The sequence below is a fragment of the Myxocyprinus asiaticus genome, chromosome 12 (assembly GCF_019703515.2).
Source record: "Myxocyprinus asiaticus isolate MX2 ecotype Aquarium Trade chromosome 12, UBuf_Myxa_2, whole genome shotgun sequence".
Lineage (NCBI taxonomy): Eukaryota > Metazoa > Chordata > Actinopteri > Cypriniformes > Catostomidae > Myxocyprinus > Myxocyprinus asiaticus.
Window position 1 is genome coordinate 43,925,259 of NC_059355.1, and position 25,900 is coordinate 43,951,158.

The following is a 25,900-nucleotide window of genomic DNA, read 5'->3' on the forward strand; positions in this document are numbered from 1 at the left end:
ACTCACAGTGATGTGAATAATGAAGTTGATTGGGGTTTACAGTGGGAGGGAGAGTATTTTCTCAGTCATGGGACTAATCTCAGTGCAGGGGTGGCAATACTTTTCTCTCCTAGATTAAATGTTAAGGTTTTATCTGTTAATGAGGTGGAAAAGGGGCATCTGCTCATGGTCAGGGTAAAAATAAAAGACATGGAGTTTGCATTTATTAATATTTATGCTCCGAATACTGGAAATGAAAGCATCAGACTTTTAAAAATTCTTAAAGATGAACTTGCTTCCTTTGCACAAGATGTTTTTCTGGTTGTTGCTGGGGATTTTAATTGCACACTTGATTTTACTCTTGATAGAAATAGTGAAGAACCTCATCTTTTATCTGCTAAAACTTTAGAAGAAGTAATTACACAGACAGGGCTGGTTGATGTATGGAGAGAAAAGAATAAAGGTTTAAGACAATACAGTTGGCTTAAAGTGGCAGCAGGGAGAGTCAGTGCTGCATGCCTGGATCGTTTTTATATGAGTAACACACTGCGCAATAGAGTCGTAAATGCATGTGTTACGCCTTGTGTGTTCTGATCATCACATAACTGTGTCACAAAAAAAGCCACAGTGTTTTTATTGCCGTTTTAACACAAAGTTAACCCAAGACTTGGATTTTAATGAGAATTTTACGTTTTTTGGGGGGTGCTGGGCAACCAAAAGAAAGAGTATGAAAGTCTTCTGCAGTGGTGGGAGGTGGGAGAGGCTCAGATAAAGCTCTTCTGCCAACAGTTTATGTCACACACTTCAATTAAGATCAGACAAGCTGTGTCTAATCTAGAACTGGATATCACAGGTATCCAAAACACCTTAATTGATCAAAACAATGTAAATATGCAAAAAGATCTTATTCAGAAGAGACAAGAATTAAGAAGTGTTCTACGAGAAAAGGCCAAAAGAGCAATTATTAGAGCACGTTTGCGTGACATGGATGCCCCTACAGCTTACAGCTGGAAAAAAATTATTTTATGCATGTTTTACGTAGATCTGATGGAAGTGTTACCTCAGACCCGGTGGAGATGAGAAGACTAGCTGTTGATTTTCACTCAGCCTTATATGCTAAAGAGGTCACAGAAAAACACTTTTTAAAAACTGGATACTGTGGTGGATAAAAAACACTAAAAGTTTCTGGACTCGACACTGACTTTTGAGGAAGTTACTACAGCAGTGCATCAGCTGTCCTCAGGCCAAGCAGCAGGAGTCATGGACTACTCATCGAATTCTACAAACATTTTGGGAAACTATAGGCAAAGACTTTTATGAAGTTTTACAAGAAAGTTTTAAAACTAAAATACTTCCAAAAAGCTGTCAACGCGCTGTTCTTTCCTTACTCCCTAAAAAAGGAGACCTGTGTTTGCTTAAAAACTGGAGACCAGTTGCTGTTTTATGTTCTGATTATAAGATTCTGTCCAAGGTTTTAGCAAACAGACTTAAAGAGGTTCTTGATGTGTTAATACACAAAAACCAGTCTTACTGTATACCTAAAAGGTCTATATATGATAATTTGTTTTTAATATGGGACATTTTAGACTATAGTGAAGCATACCGTGTTGATGTGGGACTGCTTTCACTTGACCAGGAGAAACCTTTTGACTGTGTGGATCATCAGTATTTATTTAAAGCACTGGAGTGTTATGGGTTTGGCAGCTATTTTTTTTTTATCATGGGTCAACATTTTATACACAGATGCTATGTGCATGGTTAAAGTTGGAGGAGGGCTTAGCATCCCAATTCAAATGAAGAGAGGGATCAGACAAGGTTGTCCAATGTCTGGTCAACTTTACAGTCTAGCAATTTAACCCCTGCTTTGTTTACTGAGGAAAAATTTAACAGGGATGTTTATCAGAGGGAGTATGAGAGCTGAAGCCATTAAGCTTTCGGCCTACGCTGATGACATCACTGTGATAATCCAGAAATAAACAGGGTATCCAAGCTTTGAGTAATGCTCTGAGAGTTCACAAGCAAGCCTCATCAGCTAAACTAAACTGGCAGAAAACAGAGGCACTGTGGTATGACTCTAAAGGGAGCGACATACCTGAACTCCCAGAAAACATTCAGTGGGGAAAGACAGGTATGAAATGCCTTGGAGTATACCTCGGAAAAACTCAATACAAAATGAAATACTGGGAGGGCCTGATTGAGACAGTGCGTGCCAAGCTGCTTAAATGGACATGGCTACTACCCCAGCTATCATATAGGGGAAGAGTCCTGGTAGTAAACAACCTCATCGCTTCAATGCTCTGGCATAAATTCATGGTTCTAGACCCACCAAGATCTCTGATAGATGAAATTCAAAGGACTATTGTGGACTTTTTCTGGTCAGGACAGCACTGGCTGAGAGCTGCTGTCCTTTACCTCCCAGTTCATGAAGGAGGACAAGGGCTGATTGACATCTTCACTAGAGTGGCTGTCTTTCGTCTACAAGCAGTGCAGTGCCTTCTATACAATCAGCATCACCAGTGGATGGATGTGGCATGTGCACTGTTACACAAAGCTGGGAGAATGGGTCTAGACAAACAACATTTTACCCTGCGTCTAGAGAGAATGGACTTGGAAGGACTCACAGCATTCTATCAGAGCTTTCTACAAGTGTGGCAGACCCTCTCCTTTTCGAGGGAATGGGAAAGACCCACCCGGTGGCTGTTTGAAGAGCCTTTGTTTTTCAACCCACCCATCACCACTGAGATGCTGCGCTCAACTACCATCAGAACTGCATTGACAGTAGCAGGCTTCTCCAAGATAGGTCATCTGAGGAAGGACTCGAGCTGGCAGACATCTGGGGAATTGGCTGCGAAGGCGGGCTTTAAATCTGAAAAAAATTGTGACAAAATTACGAAGAGGATAGAAATGGATTAAAAGTAATCTAAGTAATGGTGAAGTCACAAAAGTGTTTTTTTCTTTCTGCTCTTTTATGTCTTCTTATATGTCTTCCTTTTCTTTCTTTTTTCATGGAGAGCATTAAGATAGGCACAATTAACATTAATGGAGGAAGGAATTATAAAAAAAGGGCAGTTTTGAATTAATTAATTCAAAATAAAGATATCGATGTTATTTTTTTTTTTTTTGTTGCAAGAAATCCATAGTGATTTAAGCAATGAAGTAGAATGGGGAATGTGGTGGGAGGGTAAGATCATGGCTCTAACTTTAGTGGAGGTGTTGCAATTATGTTCTCAAAGAAGCTCAGTATGACTCATTTATCTTCATATGAGATAGATAAGGGCAGAATTTTGGTTGTGCAGGTAGAGCTAATGGGTTTTTCTTTTCTTTTCATTGATGTTTATGCACCAAATAATGGAGCAGAAAGGGTGGAGTGTTTCACAAAATTATATAGTGGCTTAAGAAAATTTGATAATGCAGGTATTGTTTTCGGGGGTGTCTGGAATTGTACTCTAGATTTTACATTAGATCGAAATGGAGAAGAACCTTATCCTCAGTCTGCTAATTCATTAAGAAATATTATAAGGAAGTATGACTTGTCTGATGTATGGAGGGTGAAACACCCAATAGCGAGGCAGTACACTTGGGTCAAAGCCTCCTATGATCATATTAGTGCAGCGAGGTTGGATATGTTTATATTAGTAAAAATAGTTCTAACCGGGTTTTAAAAGCTAATATTCTTCCAAATGGTTTTACTGATCATCATTTGTGTATGCTTGAAGTAAATTTAAAAAAGTCACAATGTTCTAGTTATTATTGGCATTTTAATCTTAATTTATTACATGACTCAGTATTTTTTTTAAAAATTGGGTTATTTTGGTCTAAATGGCAAGAACAAAAAAGTGACTATGAAGATTTAGTGCAATGGTGGGAGGTTGGAAAAGCACAAATAAGAATATTTTGTCAGAACTATACAGCTCACTCAAACAGTATTGTAAGGAATACTGTTAAAGTACTTGAGAGAGAAATTACTGAAATTAAAGAAGGACTAATTGAAGATAATTCCGAAGGAGTGAAAAAAATAAGAGAAAAAAGGATGGTTTTGGCATCTCTGTATAATGAGAGAGCAAAAGGAGCTTTAATAAGAGCCCGGTTTTCTTCTATAAGGGAAATAGATGCGCCAAGCTCTTTTTTTTTCCAACTTGGAGCAGAAAGAAGGTGAAAGAAAACTTATGTTACATTTGAAACTGCCAGATGGGACTGTAACAACTAATCCAAAAGAAATGAGAGATCTTGCAAAGGACTTTTACACTGATTTATTCAAAGCAAGAGACTGTGACATTAATTGCATGGATAACCTACTAGGAGATCTGCCGAAGTAAACTGATGCTCAGAGACAATGGTTTGATGCTGATATAAAACTAGAAGAAATGTCAGAGGCTGTAAAACAACTCTCTACTGGTCGGTCACCTGGCATAGATGGACTTCCTTCTGAATTCTATAAGCAATTTTGGACTTTATTAAAAGAAGATATACTTCAAGTTTATAGGATTTCTTATAGGAAAAATGAACTGCCGACCTGTTGTAGAAGAGCAGGTTTATCCTTATTACCAAAAAAAGGTGACCTTGGACTGTTAAAGAACTGGAGACCGGTAGTTTTATTGTGCACTGATTATAAAATTCTTGCTAAGTGCCTTTCAAATAGATTAAAACAATTTTAGAATATGTTATTAATGACTATCAAACCTACTGTGTGCCAAATAGAACAATAATGGACAATATTTTTCTTGTGCGTGATGTAATGAATTTAGCAAATGCTAGTAATTAATTTTTTTTCAACTGATCAAGAGAAAGCTTTTGATAAAGTTGATCATCTTTATTTATTTTAAACCCTCAAAGCATTTGGTTTTGGTAAGAATTTATCTCTTGGATTAAACTTTTATACACTGGCGCATCTGCATTATTAAAGGTTGGAGGTGGGCTAAGTTATCCTGTGTCAGTTCATAGAGGTATAAGGCAAGGCTGTCCTTTATCAGGACAGTTGTACTTTGTGGCAATTGAACCTTTGCTTTACCAACTGAGGAAGAAATTGCAGGGGTTTCTAGTTGAGGGTTTTGAAAATAGGCCAATCACACTTTCAGCCTATGCTGATGATGTTACTGTTTTTATAAGAAGTGATAAAGATGTATTGAACTTAACAAAAGTTTTAAATATTTACAAAAAGGCTTCATCAGCGAAAGTAAATTGGGAGAAGAGCGAAGGATATTTAATTGGAGATTGGCAGGGGAGGGCCCCTCCAGTTCTCCCAGGGGGAGTTAAATGGGGAAGAGAGGGTTTGAAGATGTTGGGAGTGTTTTTAGGAACGGAGCAATATAGGCAGAAAAACTGGGAGGGTGTGGTGGAGAAAATGTGTGACCGGTTGTCTCGATGGTCATGGGTGCTACCTCAGCTATCTTATAGGGGTTGGGTATTGGTCACAAACAATCTGACTGCTTCTGCATTATGGCATAAAATGAATTCTGGTACCCCCAGATAGTGTTGTTCAAAAACTACACAGAAAGTTAATTGATTTTTTCTGGGCTGGACATTAAAAACAGAATAAAGACTTTCAGACTTCAAGCAGCACAGAGATTGCTGTATTCGGAACCGTGCTGGGCTGACACAGCTCTTGCTTTGTTGAGAAAAATTAATGTTTTCAAATATGATGTGCAATTGTTTTTAATTAAACTGACTAACATGGACTTGATGGGTTTCCTCATTCTATAAAGCAGTTTTTAGAGCATGTGTTTCAGTTCTTAAAGTTAAGAGGAACCTCTACAACCTTGGACTTTGGACAGAAAATGAACCTCTTTTTAATAACCCATTGATACAAGCACATGTGCTAGAGCCCAGAAGTATACAAAATGTAATGGCAAGAGCGGGGAATACAAATATTGCTGACCTAAAGAATGGTGCTAACTGGGAAAGTCCAGGGGACATGTGCAACTTGACAGGTATCAAGTCTATAAGGGTTATGAAGAGAATAATGGAGGGAATCATTTCAGCATTACCTTCTGTTTTCAGACAAGGCTCAGAAGAAAATGAAATTCCTGAACAGAACATAGGGAGTCATAAAAGTTTTCCCCAAGTAGAGATTTCAGCAGCGGTGGATGTAGAGCCTGAGGAAGGTTCTCTCCTGAACTTCAGGACTCCTGAGATGGACAATGAGAATGTTTAAAAAAAGGCATTATACACCATTTGTGTGAAAGTATCTCACTACAACGTACTCAAAGATTGCAAGGAGTCAAAGTGGTCAGATTTGTTGGGGCCAGACTCATCACCTAGGAGCTGCTGGAGGTCCCTGTACAAACTTCCTATAGAGAAACACACTGTGGATCTCCAATGGAGGGTTGTTCACTGGGCGGTAGCTACAAACAGACATGTGGTACACATTGACCCCACTGTAGGGAAAGAATGTCCTTTTAGCTGTACTGAAGAGTAAATAGATCATTTGTTTTTAAATTGTCTTAGGTTAAGAGAATTGTTTCAGATCTTAGAGGGGTGGGTTAGAGAATTGGGGTTAGGCTTTAACAAAGAACTGTTCATTTTTGGACCCAAATATGTTGCATCAGATAGGAAAATAATCTTGTTAATTAATTTTGTGTTTGGAGGAGCAAAGTTGGCAATATGGTTAACACGGAAATTAAAAGGAGAGGGCATAGTAAACCCTGAGACGGTTTTAAAGGCTCTTATAGCATCTAGGATTAGGGCAGAGTTTGCATATTTTAAACTGACAAATACTTTGGACAGATGTATTGAAGCTTGGGCTTTAAATGAATTTTGTGCACAGTGGATTATGAAAATGAGTTGGTTTTAAATTTATGTTGGGTAACAGTAATTGTCAAATTTTTTTTATTAAGAATTGTAACATTTTATTTATTTATTAATTTATTAATTAAATAATTATTGTGTATTTATGTATGTGTAAATGAGGTAAATCTGTACAGTGTAATTAAAAATAAAGTTGTGTTAATGGTCTCTCTCTCTCTCTCTCTCTCTCTCTCTCTCTCTCTCTCTCTCTCTCTCTCTCTCTCTCTCTCTTTCAAATGTAGCCAGGGGAAATTCAAATCATTTAAGTGAATTGGGTCTTTTAGACAGCTCGTGTAAATGAACTGGGTAAAATAAATGATTCACTAAAATTCAGCTTGGAAATTCCAATTGGTTTTAGTGAGTCGGTTCGTGCGGAGGGGTTAAATGAACTAGTTCGCATACATGATTCACACATTCACTTGAACCCCACGCAGCCTTAAAGTAACTGTCAGCGATTTGCTATTGTTTATCACTATAGTTTAACGTGGGTTTATAATAGTTAAGAAAATAAAACATAATATAAATATAATACAAAATGTTAGTTTATATTCAGTACACATTTATTAATATAATAAATGTATTAAGTTAAATTTAATGTCACCCTAATTAAATATATATCAGGTGATATTATTTAATTTTGCAATCAGATCTTCTTTTTAAAATATAAATACAATTTTAAATGTAATATAAATGTAATTTATATTCAATATAAATGCATTAACATAATACATTTATTAAGTTCAACTCATTGTCACCCTCAAATATATATCAGGTAATATTATTTAAATACAATCAATAAAAATATTTAGTTAATTGCTGCTGTTTATCACAATATTTGACTAAGTTATATACAATAGTGTTTTTAAGTTTAGAAAATATAACATACTGTAATATATAATGTAAATATAAACTGTAATATAAAATATTATATTCAGTATACATTTATAAGATCAATATTTCACCATAACTGTCACCCTAATTAAATATATTTATACAGGTGATATTATTTATTCTGCAATCAGAACAACTGATAGAAGCTTAATGTAGTGAGCTACTTTTCAAAGTAGCTTCCTCACTATTGCAAGCTACTCATAATTTAAAGTAGGGGAGTACAGTCCAGCTATTCTTAAAAAAAAAAAAAAAAAAAAAAAAAAAAAGTAGCTATAGATACAAAACATGCTAGAAACAAAAAGTAGCAAATTACATTGAAGTTACTTATCTTTGCCACTTTAGTGGACATAGATTTCGGGCTGTTCCTCATACAAAGCTATTACATGGCCTCAGAAAACTTGTAATATAGCACACAATTACTTTAATGGTGCTTCTTTTGTCCGTTTTGGAGCTTGACAGCCGTGGTCAGTATGAACTGTCATTGAATGCAAAAGAGCTATGTAAAGATTATTAAAAATGTCTCCTTTTGTGTTCCAAAATAACAGTATAGGGGTTAGGAACAACATGAAGGTGAGTAGATAATCATAAACTTTCTTTTTTGGGGGTGAATTGTTGCTTTGAAAGTAAGAATGTGTTTGTTATGACTTTTTGGAACAATCCAACAACTTAATATTTGTTTTTTCTTTTGGCTTTCGAGGCAGAAAATATTTTCTTTAAGGCATAAAATGAAAAGGAGTGATGACTATTATAAGAAACAACAGAAATCTCAGGGACCGGCTTTTGTAGGTAATGGTGCCCTTTAAGAAACCGGTGGGCAAGTAGCAGAGTTTCATCTTACACAAACACCATCTGGTGGGCTTGTCAAGGCTACTGCTTGACAAGATGAATTAGTTTGAAATACTGTCAGATACACAGAACAAAATTAGATTTTCCAGTTACTAATGAAACCTGACAGAGTTTAATAAAAAAAAGCAATGGAGAACACTTGAGTTGAATGGGTAAAAATTCGCCCCCAAGAACTTTGGCATCACGTTGATTTAATTGCCCAGCGAACTCAGTTTTCAGTATCCAGATAGTTTTCATCTTCAAATTGTGTTTTGTAACTTGGTTTAGGGAAAATTTCTTTTTCAAAGTTATTTTTGATTGTTGTTGGGTTGCGTGTTTCTGGCTAGGAGTTGTTCATTTAGTAGAGGGCACTGTTTCATGGGTTACTTTACTGTGACTTGAAGCAAAATAGGATTCTCCAAAGTAAGACATTTCGGTCAAAACTTACTTATTAACGTTTTCGTCTTCAATTGAAACCTCATCTGACTCTCTGCATCTTTTTTCTTTATTCCCCTCTTTTTTTCAGTGACTCATATGTTGTTTTAAGAGTCTAGACTGTAATAAAATCTATTCTCTCAAAGGGATAGTTCACCCCAAAACAAAAACACTGTTGTTCCAAACCCAAATGAATTACCTTTTCCATGGAACTCAAAAGACGATTTTAGAAAGTATGTTAGTCTACAGTAAGTCACCATTCACTTTCATTGCATCTTTTTCCATACAATGAAAGTGAATGTTGTCTGAGGCTGTCATTCTGCCTAACATCTCCTTTTGTGTTCCACGGAAGAAAGAAAGGAAGAAAAAAAAGGCTATTTTTGGCTCTTGTTCTTGAACAGACTAAACATGCTATTGTTTACACTGTTAAGAACATCTAGCAAAGTATCTTTGCTGAAAAGGCAATAAAGACTTTTGGGACCCACTTTATATTAGGTGGCCTTAACTACTATGTACTTAACCATTTGTTACAATGTACTTATTATATACATACATGTTGTTCCATTGTAATTACATTTAAAGTACTTGCATTTAATTACATTTTTAGTTACACTATTAACTTTACCCCTAACCCAACCCTTACCCCAAAACTTAACTCTAACCCCTAATCCTCACCCTAGCCCTACCCTTACTCCTAAACCTACCCGTACCTCAACGTCAGTAGAAGCAAATGTGGGAATTTTGCAGAACATGTAGTTACACAGTAAATACATAGTCTTGTATGTATTTAATTTTAGTACATAGTAGTTAAAGCCATCTAATATAAAATGTGACCGATTTTTGTCTCTTTTTTCTTCTTATGATGGGAAATGGTGTGTTTTTACTAAGTTTCAAGGCTTCCATTAGGTGTGTAGCTGTAGGATTGGTTTTGAAACCACGTGAGCTGCCGATATAGGCAGTATTTTAAAGGAATATATCATGTTCAATACAAGTTAAGCTCAATCAACAGATTTTTTGGCATAATGTTCGATGCCATGACAACATAATGCCGTAAACCCAAAAACGACTAAAAACTAAAATTTTAAAAACAGCTCAAGAATTCATGTAAGTGCTTTTATAAATTTAGACGCTTCACATTACTGCCTTTAAATCCTCTAGAAATGGACTCATTCATTCCCATTGTAATTGTAAACCTCGATTTTTGCTTTCTTTTAAAGAAAAGGAGGGATAAGACAAAAATTTTTTTTTTTTTTCTTTTTTGTGGTAATCAATATTATGCCACAAATGCTGTCAATTGAGCTGCACTTGTATTGAACCTGGAATATTCCTTTATAGTATCATTTGGGCACCCCAACACAAAGGCTGTTCCACAAGGTATCTTCTAAGATACCTCATTTTAGACAAGTTCTTATATGCATGTATCCTTTGCCAAGAAGGAAATCCTATGCATAACGACCAAAAAAAAAAAAAAAAAAAAAGAAAAGAAAGAAAAACGAAGATGGCAGACAAAGGGAGAGAAATATCCATTCTAAATAGACTTAAGGCGCATCCCAAATCGCATACTTCTGTACTATTCCATGCCAGTAGTGTAAGTAGAATGAGTAGTATGTTCACACTGAAATTGCAACAAAAATAAGGAAACTACGAGTACCCGGATGATGTACTTCTTCAATCGAAATGTGAAATGTTGGACACTTCATGCACTCAGCACTTGCTGAGGTGGAGTTACTAAATAAATCTAATTACAAAATACTAATATTTGTGTGTGTTATATATTGGTATAAAAAACACAGCTTTAATATACTGTACATTATGTATATTGGAGGATCATCTTTAGCTTATAAATATACTAACATCAAACTATTGAAATCAGTTGTGAGTTGAGTCAACAAAGAGCATTCCAATATGTTACTTCTGATGTTCCATTTCAGCTAGGACACTACCTTAGAAAGCAGCTCCCTATGTGGACTGTAGAAAGTGAATCAACTAACTAGGTAGTAGAACAGAGCCATACTATAGTTTCCTTGGTAGGGTTGCACCAGCTGTGCTTAAGGTCTCACGTAAGTTAGGGCATAAAGTTCACACTAAGGGCTTAGTAACTACTAATTAGTTTGTAACTAAGTCAGTGCTTAATTTGGTTGCACCACCTGTTCTTAAGGCAAGACTTAACTAGTAGGTCGTAAGCTCTCCGTAAAGTAATGCGTAGTCGCATATTATGACGTTTACCTGTATTGATCCAATAAGCAGCCTTCAAATTTGTACACAGAGGTGTTAAAAAGCCATGAACTTCAATTTGATCTTGTTACAGTTGATGTTCAAACCTCGTTTGCTCACATAACTGTCAGCTTTATTAAATTATATTCCCATTAAAATATGATACGTAATAATAGTAGATTTGATAAATAGTAAGTTTGCCCTGTGTAAATAACAATATATAGGAACTGTATCTAAAATAAATAAGGGGGAATAAATACTAATAAAACAGGCTGGAAAAAACAGACATTTATTCATTTTAATATCCTATATATATTTTGAATGTGTTGAAACTTGACACAGACACACCCTGAAAACTGCACTTTAGAACGGTTTCATGCTGAAGAGCCACTTAAAAGTATGTTTTTTCTCTCTCGTAAATGTAAACGAGTGTAAATGTCAACATCATACTGTATGTCGAAATGATTGATGCCTGTCACACAAAACATGAGCTCATTGATATCATAAAATATCAGTCTGCTTTATTATTCTATCCATTATTCCTGGTTGGAGGCTTCTGTAAATATTTAGTTTATACGTAGGGTTATGTCCTACCTAAATGTAATGGTGCAACGCTCAGATATTTAGTAGTGCATAAATTGTGACTTAGTGCCCATTTATGCCACAGCTAGGCTAAGTTGTATCTTACACACAGCTGGTGCAACCGGCCCCTTAAGCTTAGATTTAGAAATAGTAGATAGTCTGTAATCTGCTGTACATTGTTGCCCAATTTGTGTGCCCACCACAACAGCTGTCACATACTGTTTGTGAATAAAACCCTCGAATGCCTTCAAATACTCTTTTCCTGCTCAATTCTTTCCTATCAGCCTTATTTCTACCTGTAATGAATGCAGTGTTTCATGAGGTTTCTTTATGCGGCGGCGCCTGAGGAAGTTATCCTACATACCACATTCTCTGCTCCCTCTCTGCACTGCTTCAATACCCAGGGGTCATGTGAGCAGGTAGCAGTCATTTGAAAAGGAAATTATCTTTTGTGATTCTTACCAAAAGAGATGGCGAGCGAGAACGCAAATGAGGAGGGGAGATGGCGTGCTGGAGAAAGGGAGAGCAAAAATACTTCCTTTCTTAACCTGTGAACAGGTTAATGGGAGCTGCTGCTGGAATGTGTTGATACCGATCTGCTCTCTAAGAGAGAAAGAGAGAGAGAGAGAGAGAGAGAGAGAGAGAGAGGGAGAGATGGGTGAGAGACACACAGAATTACTATTTGATGGCTTCCCAACAGCTTCTTTCTCCTTGGCCCCATTTCTTTGCATTTATTTATTTATTTTTGCTGCTGTGGTGAATAGCTTCTTGGGGAGAGAGACAATTTTGCCTAATGGGCAAGTTTCCATAAGGTGGGTCAGAGCATTGATAGCAAGGCTGATGAGTTGGCAGGGAAGGTGAGTGTTCTCGTTTGACAAGCTGCTCATTATAAGGCTCCCTCAAGAGAGGATGTTGATGTATCCTGTGAGGAAGGGCGGAACGCTGGGATGAGACTTTGATGACTGTCAAACATGCAAAGTATACAGTCTCCTTAATGACACTGGTGTCTACATCTTACTTGTCAAGATACGTATTTATAAATAAATATATTTATACGTTTGAAATGTCTTTGAGCATCCTGCTTATTCATTGTTATAGCAATGGATTGACCCTCTCACAAATATTGAATTGGACTGCATTTTAGCATTTAAAGGGATAGTTCAACCAAAATTCAAGTCACAACTTCAGCCTGATCTCATGAAAATTTTGTGACTGTGGTGAAACTTTTGTAAAATGATATTATGTGGTTCTTTCATGTATTGCAGCAGTTCTGAAGTAAAATGTCTACTGTGTGGCGCTAAAATCAAGTTTTAAATCAACCAAACCGACCTCTCTACCCTAAACCTAACCAATAATTTCTTAAAATGCAAATGTGACATGAAAAACACAATTGCTAAAGCAAACACTTTTTGTGGCGCTTCTATGATACTTTTGGCTTCCGTGTCAACTCACTGGCTCTTCAGGACTCATACACCGGTGTCTCTGTCAGTTGAGCTACTGCTACTGCTACACAGCATTTGTGTGAGAAACAGGGTGAAAAGTGTTTATGAACTGATAATATACCATTTTACTTGTGATTTGTTAGAAAGTACTGTAAATAAAAGTCGTTGTTGTAGTGCCTCTAGTGTATATTTCTGCTATATAGCCAATTCATGGTCCCCTGACATAGGCCAATAATTAGCACAGGTGGAACACAAGAATGCATCCTGTTTGAATGGGTAAAGTAGTAAAGTAGTCCATATGGCTAATGTGGTGTATTCTAAGTTAATTTACAGTATATTCCATGTGATTGCTTTGTGTTAGGCACAGACCACAATTTAAGTTGTGATTTCCTGAAAATCGAACCACATATCTAGGAAATTATGACAGAATATCCTTTTATTATAATTTTTTTTTTTGCTGCTGTCAGAGTCATGGTGCAGTGGTCTGCTCATGCGGTTCAACTCTGTGATTTGTCTCAGCTCCATTCTCTCTCTCTTTCCCAATTATTTTCTGTTATTCTCTTCTAAATTTGTCAAAGAAAGAGACAACAGCCCAAAAATTAAATTATGAAATATTCACTCTCTAGAAGAACCCCTGAAACCACCTCACTTTTTCTCACACACATTTCACAAGACTGGTTTATTTGAATATGACATCTTAAGTTCTGCTTTTCTAATGAGAAGTTCTTCAAACATATTAAAGGAACAGTTCACCCAAAAATGAAAATTCTGTCATTTACACGCTCAAATGTCATTCCAAATCCATATGGCTTCCTTTCTTCTGTGGAACACAAGAGGAGAAATCCCAACGAATGTTAACACAACTCTTTCTTTCCATTCCATTTTCCTTTTTTTTTTTCCTGCCAAACATCTCTTATGGGTTCCACATAAGAAAGTCATACTTGTTTGGAGCAACATGAGGGTGAGTAAATAATAATAGAATTTACATTTTGGGGTGATTATCCCCCAAAACGGGCCATCTAATTCCTTAAACTTGCACCTCACATACGCAAGGCGTTGTGACACAATACAGAATGTGCTTGATCGGTATTCGTTACCGTAATCACCATCAAGTCCCCCAACAGGAAACGTAGCACAATTCATCATCTGAAGCAATAAAGGCTACGGCACCCACCTAAGGCCAGAGGCTTATTCAAAGTCTCAAAGCCCTCTGAGTTTGGAGGAACCTTCCAGAACAGATGCTCCTCACTAATTATGTGTTGTAGTGCAGTACCCAAATGCCCACTGCTGCCTTCTTGCGAGAGACCTGGTCATCCATGTCTCATATGCTGTCTCCGGTTACCGGAGGGCACTCCCCTCCATCTGTGTTGGACTAGACGAGTGCCAGTGGAGGTAGCGAGCCTAGCCAAACGAGTGCAGCATGGGTTTCTCCTTTAATCCCAGGGCCCTTGGTGGTGAGAAGGGGCTGGCTGTTAACATTCATGGGTAATTAGCAAATGAGATTTCCATGCCTGGAGCAGCAAACATACTGTTGGCACCTCCTACTTCTCATCAACAACATGTTTTTCTTGTTGTGACATTGGGTTAGTGTCATAACAGAATTTTGCATGCACTGTATATTACATAAAACAACAAAAATTCCAACTGTATAAATTCAGTTTTCTTGACCCATTTGCTATTAATCAAGGATATTAAAAACACAAAGTGTAATCAAAATTGATCTGTAATCAATAATCATCTACAAGTCAGTCAACAACTGATTACTTTGCAATTAACTGAAATAAAGCTGGATGGTCTCTGGTTTACTTCAGCTTAAAGGAATATTCCGGCTTAAGTTATGCTCATTTAACAGCATTTGAGGCATAATGCAGAATGCCACAAAAAAATAATTTCCACTTGCTTATTTTTTTTTTTTCGATTAACAATTTTTATTGATTCACATATATGTAACTCATAAGAAAAAACATATATACATAGAATCAAACTTAACCTCAACTATAACCCCTCCCAATCCCACCCTAATCCCAACAACATAACAGTGGTCCCAAATGACATAGATACACACATGCACAAAAAAATACTTGCCCCATTTCTCCACGAACACTTTATACCTCCCTGTTCCTCTGAATGTTACTTCCTCAAAGGCCGCCACCCTTCCCACACTCCTGAAAAGAGGGTGCTCCAGCCAACCTCCAGCCCATCAAAATGATCTGCCTGGCGATCATGACACTAGTTAAGACCCAACTCTGTCTACTTTCAATGTCAATGACCGCCCCATCACCCAAGATACAGAGTCTGGGACAAAATGATACCTGAATGCCTAACACATCGCACACCAGACTCTGCACCTTTAACCAAAACTTTTGAGTTTCAGCATACACTCAAAAGACATGGGTTATATCTCCGTCTGCTGATTGGCATCGCCAGCAGGTGGGTGTGTCTTTAAGACCAAACCTATACAATTTAGAGGGGGTCCAATAGAAACTATGTAAAATCTTGAATTGTGTAAGGCGCACCCTTGCATCTCTAGATGCAGTTTTTATGTTTTTTAAAATCCTAGCCCATTCTCCCTCCTCCAATTCTAAGTTTAAATCTTTCTTCCATAATCTCTTGAGAGTGGTTGAGACTCCATCTCCCAGACTCTGAATTAGCAGGGAGTAATACACTGATGCCTCATGACCTTTTCCAAAAGCAGAAATCACCTCTCCTAGAGTATCTGCTGCTTTAGGGGGTTGTATGCTATTCCCAAAAATAATACAGAGCAAGGGGCATAGCTGAAGATACCTAAAAAACTGAGATCTGGGGATCCCAAAATATTAAACAAAATTTTCAAAGGATCTCATCACACCACTCTCATAAAGATCACAGAGTGTATTAACCCCCCTCGCAATCCACTCTGATCAACAAAAAGGGGACTTATTAATGCATTGTTTGGGGTTTAGCCATAGGCTCGAGGCAACATTTAAATAAATATCTGAATTAAACACTCTGGATACTTTTGTCCATACTGAGTGCAAATGTGAAATAACGGGGTGTGATTTAACTTCTCTGGTTAGATTGGCAGAAAGGCTTTGCAATGGCAAAATAGGGGCAAGAACTTCTTGTTCAATGCAGAACCAGGGAGGGGCTCTTTCAGGTGGAAGTGACCAATGATCCAAATGTCTGAGACTGAATGCATAATAATAAAACAAAATCTTGGGTATTGCCAATCCAAATAAAAGACTTCGCTATGCTCTCAAGTTGCTTGAAATAAGAGAGGGGGACATCTACCGGGAGAGACTATAGCAGGTAGTTAAATTTTGGAATACAGTTAATTTTAATAACATTAACCTTCCCAATCATCGATAAATGTAATGAAGCCCACCTGTCTACATCGCTCGAAATCCTTTTTTTAAAGGGTCAAAATTAACTCCAAATAAATCAGACAAATTTGTTGGGAGTAAAATACCCAAATACTTAATGCCCTGTCTGGGCCACTGGAAGGTGCTTGGCTGGAAGGCCATTACTGGACAGTATGCCGTCAGAGCCAAATCTTCGGATTTAGACCAGTTGACTTTGTATCCTGAGAATTTGGAAAATTAATTAATAATTCTGTGGAGGCAAGGCATAGATCTAGTGGGGTCAGAGACGAATAACAAAATATCATCTGCATAAAGCAGAAGCTTATGCGCCACACCTCCCACCATCACCCCTAGAAAATGATCCTCCTTTCTCATCGCGGCTGCCAATGGCTCCAGGGCAAGACAGAACAACAATCGGGAAAAGAGGGCAGCCCTGCCGGGCGCCCCCACCCAGAGCAAAACAATCCGAAACCAATCCATTTGTTTGTACCGCCACCACCGGGAGTCCACAAAGCAACCCGATCCAACCAACAAACGTACTCCCGAACCCATACATCTCCAAAATATCAAAAAGACAATCCCATTCCACCACACCAAACACACCCAGGCGTCAAGTGAGACGGCAGCGACCGGAGTCTGACCACTCGCCACTGACCACATGATACCGATGAAACGCCCAATGCCACCAGAAGAGCCAGGACCTCGAACAAACCCCACCTGATCCACATGTACAAGAGATGTCATAACTTTACATAATCAGTTAGCCAGCTGGATCAGGGAAATTGGACAGTAACTCTTACACTCGCTTGGATCTTTGTCTTTTTAAGAATCAGACTGATCCGGGCTTGCGTCATGGTTGGCGGAAGCTTTCCATTCTTTAATGATTCCGAATAAACTTCAAACAAAAGTGGAGCCAATTCTGTAGCATAAGATCTAAAAAATTCATCCAGCCCCGGAGCCTTGCCTGTAGGTAAGGCCTTAATTACCTCGCCAAGTTCCTCCAAGGTTATCTCAGAATCAAGAGAGTTTTTTTGCTCAGTCGTCAATTTAGGGAGTTCTAATGGTTCCACAAAATTTCTAATATCATCATCAGTAGACGAAGACGTGGAACTATAGAGATCAAGATAGAATTCTTTAAAGGCATTATTAATATCAATGGCCGAGGTAAAAATTTCACCACCAGCAGATTTCACCAAAGGAATGGTAGAAAAAGACTCTTTCTGCTTTATATATCTAGCCAAAAGCTTCCCTGCTTTGTCCCCTGACTCAAAATATGACTGTCTTGCCCTGAATAACCAAATCTCCACTTTCTGTGACAAAATAGTATTATATCTGTATTTCAAATGGGTCAATTCTCTGAGCCCATTAGACGACATTCGGCGCTTCAGCTCTGCCTCGACACTTTTAATATTCCCTTCCAGCGCCACTAGTTCTCGTGCTTCGGAATTTTTTGGTGAATGAGGCATACTGTATGATCCGACCCCTAAGAACTGCCTTAAGTGCCTCCCAAGCAATGCCCACAGAGGATACTGAGGACCAGTTGGTCTCCATATAGACATTGATTTCAGTCTTTAACATTTGTTAAAGCAACATCTCTAAACTCACCAGGACGTGATCTGAGATTAAGATGTTTCCAGTTGAGCAATCAACAACAGATGAAATGAGGGACTTAGATATATATATATATATATATATATATATATATATATATATATATATATATATATATATATATATATATATATATATATATTTATATATCTATTCTAGAATAAATCTTATGGACTGATGAAAAAATGTATAGTCTCTACCAGATGGGTTCAAAAGTCACCAGATATCTGCAAGACCAAGATTTTTACACATCCTGAAGTGTCACCATTGCTTTAGTGGGCTAACACACTTTTTCTTCACTATGATCAAGGACTGAGTCCATCAAAAGATTAAAGTCTCCTCCCAATATTATATCATGAGGATCCAGCGGCTTGCAACATCCCTTCAAGATCTATAAAAATAGCCCTGATCATCAACGTTAGGTGTGTAAATATTAGCCAAAATCAACCTTTGCCCATGAATTTCTGCTAAAACAATAATGACTTCCTATTTTATCTTTAATCTGTTTGAGGCATTTGAATTGTAGATGTTTATCAATATAATGACCCCCCTACTCTTACTTGAGCCAGCACTAAAGCAAACATGTCCACCCCATATCTTCCCAAATTTTTCAGCTTCCTGCGGGGAAAGATGTGTTTCTTGAAGAAACACTATATCATATTTCTTACATTTAAGAAAATAAATAACTTTCCTTCTTTTTATGGAGTGCCCCAACCCATTCACATTCCATGTGGAGAAAGATATCCCACTCATATTAACATTTGACATTTGATATAATAGAACAAAATAAATTGTGTGTCAAAAACAAGATTATAAAGACCACTTTTCAACATCAATGCAACAGTCAAACCCTGAACTTTCCCCAGAACAAAACAAACAGAAAAAAGAAAAATGTGCGCATTAACCCCGCACACGACAGCACCAACCGGCGTCAATCCCTCTAAACTCAGAAGGTCAATATACGCATACGAGAACCCCCGCGACAACTTTGCCATCGGGTTGCTCAAGTCCGGTGCTTCTATACAGATTTTGTGAGGCAAAAGTACATAACAGAAAATACTTTGTAAAACAGACCCCAGCCAACAGGCAGAATAAACTGAAAGAACATGTAGATTAATTCACAGAACTGTCTTGAAGGTGTGCTCCTCCACAAAACAAATTCCAGCTGAAATAAAGCCATTCAGTTTCCTCGGACAGACAGACAAGTGTTCAGCGAGCCGACTGTTCTGAGTGCAGCAAATGACATATTCATTCCAATGTCCCACGAAAATACTCCACAAAAACAAACTCCAGCCAACAGGGGCATAAGCACAAAGAACGATCAGATTCATCCATAACTGTCCTGAAGTAGTGTTATTCCACAAAACAATCTTCAGCCACTAGGCGGAACTAGCACAAAAAGAAACAAAATAGACATCCCGGTTCCTCTATAGTGTCCATCTCAATCTGGCCGGGAACTTCAGTGTAAAAGCGATCATCTGTCCATGCAAAAGTTTTTTGAAGGAAGTTTAATGCCACAAAACAAACTCCAGCCGCTAGGCGGAGCCAACGCAGAAAGAAAACAAATGGCACCCAGCTTCCTTAAACAGTCGAGTTATGTACAGCGAGTCAGTCCGCTCACACAAGTAACATGCAATGGTTTACTCACCCATAGTTTCTATAAAGGACAGTGCTTTTTTGGGGCATAAAAATACTTTGCGGCTGTCTTTGGTGTCTGTTCTCAGTTTGGCCGGAAACATCAGTGCAAAAGCGATCTTCCGTTGATGTAAGATTTTCTTACATTCCTTGAACTGATCGCGTTTCTCTCTTGTTGAATTCGCAAAGTCAGGGAAAAAGAAAATATTGTGATTCTTCCAAGAAAGCTTTCCTTTGCTCCTCGCCTGGCACAACACGAGATCTTTATCGGATGATCTCAGAAATTTGGCCAGAATTGATCGGGGCCTGTCTCCCTCAGCGGATCTCCAAGCCGGGACTCTGTGAGCTTGCTCGATTTCCAGTTTATGGCCTGTTATGTTGAGCAGACTCGGGAAGAGCTCATCCAGGAATTTCACCATATCTCTGCCCTCTTCATGCTCAGGAATTCCAACAATTCGTATATTGTTCCTTCGATTTCTATTTTCAAGATCTTCCAATTTTTCCAAAGTGTTTTCCAAGTCTGTTTTGGATGCGGGCGGATTAGTGGATAATTCCCTTTCTGATGATTCCAGATAATCAATTCATTTCTCAACTTCTGTCACTCTTGTGACCAACTCAGAGAATTTTGTTTCCATCGCCATAATCGATCGACGTATTACAGCGAGAGCCTCCAAGTCAGCAACAACCTTCGTCAGCATCACCGAGATGTTGGACAGTTGATGCTGGATTTCATCTCCCGTCGTGCTTTCCAACTCAAGACCCCGGCTCACAGGCCTGTCAGAGGTTTCAGCTAGAGCACATAAGTATCTTTTAATGTCTCCAGAGTCTGAGGATTTTGACTTCTTTGCCATGTTTACCTCAAAGAGCAAATATGTAACTGGGTGTATCGAATCTCACCGGATTAAACATGAAAATAATTAAAAACTAGCAAAATGCGCAGAGCTAGTCGCTGACACGTCTGCTTCTCACATGGCATCAAGTGACCTCTCCATTTCCACTTGCTTATTGAAAAAAAAGTGCTCACATTAAAGCAGTTACAATGGAAGTGAAAGGAGCAGTCTTTAAATGTTGTTGTCATTGTAAGCACCTTACTGTAACCAAAATGTTTGCTCTTTTTAACAAACGAGGTGCAAGTTAATTTATTTATTTTTGCGGTAATAAACATTATGCCACAAATGCTGTCAATTGAGCTTAACTTGTATTGAAACCGGAACATTACTTTAAGACATTTAAAAGGGCATCAAATGTAAGCACCTTTACAAAAAACACCTCAGTTTTGCCAAGATTTGCCTAAATAACCATTTTATTAAAATGTTGACTCATTTTAATACGTTTAATAAGAATTAAAAATAAACATTACATCTAAATGCTTAAAATACAGCTAAATAATGTGCTGCTTTTAACACTCTATGAATTCACTTTACGACCACATTTTTATTTCTTTGATGACGTATATCCATGTTTACGATTTCTAAATCTTGAACTAAAATATTATTGTGCAGTTTTTGTTGCTACATCCTACAAAACTGGGCTATTTATGTGGCACACTTTATTTTACACTCGGCACCCCATTACTTAGCAGGGTCTTGTTTCCCAAAAGCATCGTAAGTCTAAGTAGATCGTAGAATCCATCTTATGATTCATCTTAGTTTTACAGCCCGTTTCCCGAAGCCATCATAACTTAAGTAGTACTTGAAAATTGTTGTCAGTTTACGAGTGCTCTGGAGTAATTATCCAGCATGAGAGCATTGAAAGGACACAGACTTGTGCAAACACCTGCAGGACAATCAGGAAATTACACGTAATACAATTTCAATACCCATAGCTTCACTGTATGCTGAGACTTTAACGTCGGGATATATACTTTACATTTAATTAAATGTATTTTAAAAGTGGTGGCAAGATTGTTGCAGACAACTGTATAAATTAAAATCAGAGAGAGAGAGAAGAAAAAAGTAAATAAATTGCTGCTGTGCAAGAAAATCGTCCATATATTGGCTCATCATCCCTGTCTCCTCTTCCTCATTGACATCCAAGGGAGCTCTCACCCGCACCACACATTGTGTAGCTCCGCACATGTTATGTATCATTGTGGATAGCGTTAGCACTTTTGGGAGTAAAGAGCAGTTCTCCCTTTTGACTGGTGAATGTCCCTAAAGCGCAGCTTCCACACGTCTCCTTATTTTGCACTCTGCAATAACGGTGAATCTCGTTATAATCAATTAATGATTGTCATTGGCAGGACCATACACGCAGCCTCTGCTGTCTTTATTGATCCAGGAAGTTTTCATCTCAATTCACAGAGCAATTTGTGAAAACAAAATATTATAAATGCACACCTAATGAACGAGGCAATGCTTGTGTGGAAAAGATCCTTCTACACTAAATTATTGCAAAAAAAAAAAAAAAAAAAAAAAATTATGTTATTAATTAGGTCGAATATTTAAGTAAATATCTTTAAACATTTTCAGTGAGGTAAATAATAAATATTTATAAAGTTATGCACAAATATAATGAAGTTACAACGAAGGACAGTACTATACGGTCACATTTCAGCACCACGCATCTGGACAGCAACTCTCTTAAGTTGAGCATTAATGATAATTGCAGTGTTTTGAAACGCATGTAAAGTATAACGAACATTTGTAAAATCGCTCGTAGAAAAGGCTCTTAACTGCTAAGCTTTAAGTTACTGGGAAATTTTGTGTTAGCAGTACACTGTAAAAAGGAATATTTCACCCAAAAGTGAAAATTCTATCATTATTTACCATATGACTTTCTTTCTTCTGTGGAACACAAAAAGTAAACCTTTACTTTTTGTGTTCCACAGAAGAAAGTCATCCGGTAAATAAAGATAGAATTTTCACTTCACAGGTTTTTCCTTCATGGGGTTTGTTTACTATAGAATGCAAGTGAAGTGCTAGTGTGCTTTACCTAATGAAAGAAATTTGCAAACGTCAGGCATAGACAGCCTTTACGTGGCTCCATAAATTTGGAGCAGCCTGCAAAATTAAACGAACTAAACGTACAGTGTAGTCCCAGAGATCTCTAAGAATAGAAGTCTGAATTTAAACCTAACACCAGTTCTCTCTGCTCTTAACACTCCTCTCTCTGCTGAGGTTGTTAGCTCATTTAAAAATGTGATTAATTCAAGAACATTTTACATCATTTACATCCCCAGAAGCTTGAAAGAGCCGGTGGGATCATATGCATATGTGTGTTTAACAAAAAAAAAGAAAAAAAAAGGATAATGAGCAAAAGCGAGGGGGGAGTGGAGAGCTATATAAAAAACTGTGGACTGTGTGTATATCAGTTTGTGTGTAGTCTTTCATAGACAGACCTTTAAGTAAACGGCAAAAGGTCTGATCCATATTACAGCTTATTCAGGCCAAGAACTGGCCAATTAGAAGGGGAAGATTTGTCTGACTGACATGTAAAGTGGCCAATCGCTAAGTTCTTATCTAAGTTCATTTTAGCCTACCATAATAATAGACTGTCACTGAAAAAATGGCACAGCAGTATCCACGAATGTTTGTAGATGGACTGATAAAAACAAAACTTAATTGTGTGTCTACATCTGGAATTTGCATTAAACCAACCAATCAGATTAGAGATTATTAAAATGAGAAAGCGCTTAGCAGTTTTGAGTGCAATATCCATCTAATGGTTAGTGAACAGACTGTGGGCAGTCTGTGGGCATGCCATCTGAGGCTGAGACTAATGTGTGTGTACAAAGGTTACGTAGCCCAAAGCTAATGGTATCCAAAACGTCCAAAGACAAGGGTCAAATAAGGGTGGAGGCATTTCACAACATGAGATTTAGTGCTGCATAAAATGGCCAACTAGTAGTCAGTGTACACAATTTCAGATGTTCTTCTTGATGGACTTTAGCAGTATTACAGAGGTCAGAGGTCATGAGAATGCCAGCAGAAATGTTTTTGTGATTACATTAATATTTGGAGCCCCTAACTCTGTGCTGTATTAAACTGTAGCTTAGTGCCTGCAAAAGAGGTTTGAGTGTACAGAATGTATTTATTTATTTATTTTATATTTTTGCAGTTTTCTCTAATAGGGTACAAAATAGGGCATTTAACCCTTTTTATAAATTAAGACTTTTCTTCTGAGACTGACATTCAGAAAATGTTGTTTGTAAACCTCAAGAGGTCTACTGAATATTATGTGAGATTTGGAGGTTTTTCAACCCTGCTATAAAAATTTGGGACAAGTCTTAATACAATAAATACAATAATCTAGCAATAAACATAACATTTAAAATAAAATATAAAATGTAAGTTAAAAAATAAAAATATACACTATTAAAAAATAAATAATTTTAATAAAAAAATTATTACATTTCTTTAATAAAAAAAAATAACATAGTAAAACTTTGTATTAAATGTCTTTCTCACAATAACTTCGGTAACAGGGATGCATGCTGTCAAGCTTGATGACTGCTGCCAACATTTTATATACAATTTAAGAAAAATTTATTATTTACTTTTTTATTTGACTGACCAGGGGTTTTGGTTAAAGCTGAAGTGTGTAATAGCGCCACCAAACGGAATTGCAAAATTAAACCTTTTTTTTTTCAAACAGCTATCTGAATACACCCTTCATCTCAACTTATTTTCACTCCCAAGGGATCAATTACTGCCACTTGTGCAAGAGCCCAGTGCGTCAGTCTACAGACGGCAAAAGCAGCCTCTAGCGTCTGTTTTCACAGATGTACATGGCAGGTAAGCCCAGGGCACTCTCATAAGGGAGGCATCACTGTCAGTCTTCGGATTTTATTGCGTTTATCCGCGATAAACCAATATGTCTTATTATAATTACAAATATATAAGCGTACTTGCGTTACACAATTTTATCATTATTTTAGATAACCCAACCCCATTCCTAAATCTTACCAATTATCAGCAATATAAATCTTGTTACAGACAGCTAAATTCAGTCACAATAATTTGATGTACATTACACTATTATATAGATATTTTTGAGTACCCAACTCCACCCCAAGCCTAAACCTAACCAACTGTCAACAATATAAAAGTTGTACCAAGCAGATACAAATAGTCACAATAATTTATAAAAAAAATTATGACAAAAAAGCACTATAATAGTATTCCAAACCATACAATTTACTTTATGTGAGCAACAGAGTAAAATTTAAAGTTTTAATTGCTGAATATCTTCCCCCCTCCTTAAACACACTGATCTCACAGTGAAATCAGATATGGTAGGTTGACTTTTGTTTAGCTGAAATTGTCTGTGCTTACTGAAATTCAAAACACTGCCCCCTGTGGCCAAAGAGTTAAGTGTTGTTTGGTTTATGGGCACGTGTGCACTCCATTTTCTGGGTGTAATGTCCACTGAGTGGCGCCAAAAATTAGTTGTGAAGTGAGTTGTTTTCAGCTAAAAGCTGTGATACAGTGAAGAGGAATGCATGTTTTCTAAACTGTACCTCCCAAGCCAAATCCCAAACCTAAGCCTAACCTGTAAAAATTAAATTAGAGGGAAAAATGCTTATCATTGTTTATGTGAACGCGATTTTAGTATCTGAACCCGGGTCTCTTATGCTGCTGACGCAACATGCTTCCGGTCGCACAATAGGGGAAACTAGGTAAAAACACTGTAACCGATGCAAAAATGTTTGATAAAAGATGGTGCTTGTCAGAGAGTCAGCATAATGTGGTTGATCCAAGGGTACCGGACTCTCAAAAACAACATGCAGACTTCCCATGTGACCATGTTGCCTTAAAGGCAGCGACATCCAAGTCTTAAACTCTAAAATACCGGTTAAATCTCATTCAGAATATACATCCAAGCTTGAGCTTGTAGCAATCTGTCATAAATTTGTGTCTGATCTTCACACAAAACAAGCGGTAGACTTGGAATACACCCGGAATGAAACAGGTCACTTCAGCAGAGCATAATGTGTGCAGAAAACAAAAACAAATTAAACATTTAAGGGTTCACCCAAAAATGAAACTTCTCTCATCAATTACTCACCCTCATGCTATCTCAGATGTGTATGTCTTTCTTTCTTCTGCAGAACACAAATGAAGATTTTTAAAAGAATATCTAAACTCTGTTGGTCCTCACAATGCAAGTGAATTATGACCAGAACTCAGAAGGTCCAAAATGACATAAAGGCAACATAAA